The sequence below is a fragment of the Myotis brandtii genome, unplaced genomic scaffold (assembly GCF_000412655.1).
Source record: "Myotis brandtii unplaced genomic scaffold, ASM41265v1 scaffold731, whole genome shotgun sequence".
Lineage (NCBI taxonomy): Eukaryota > Metazoa > Chordata > Mammalia > Chiroptera > Vespertilionidae > Myotis > Myotis brandtii.
Window position 1 is genome coordinate 87,089 of NW_005370895.1, and position 222 is coordinate 87,310.

A 222-nucleotide genomic window follows, 5' to 3' on the forward strand; every position below is an offset into this window, starting at 1 on the left:
GCTGGCGAGCACGGCGGTGGGGGTGGGACCCTCTCCCGCCTCTGCGGCAGCACTAAGGACCCCTTGGGGGTCCCAGACTGCGAGAGGGTGCAGGCCTGGCTGAGGGACCCCCCCCCACGCCCCCCAGTGCACGAATGTCATGCACCAGGCCTCTTGTAAAAATATATTATATATAAAAAAAAGAGCAGACTCTGGAGTCAGACTGTCTGACTTTGGATCTGG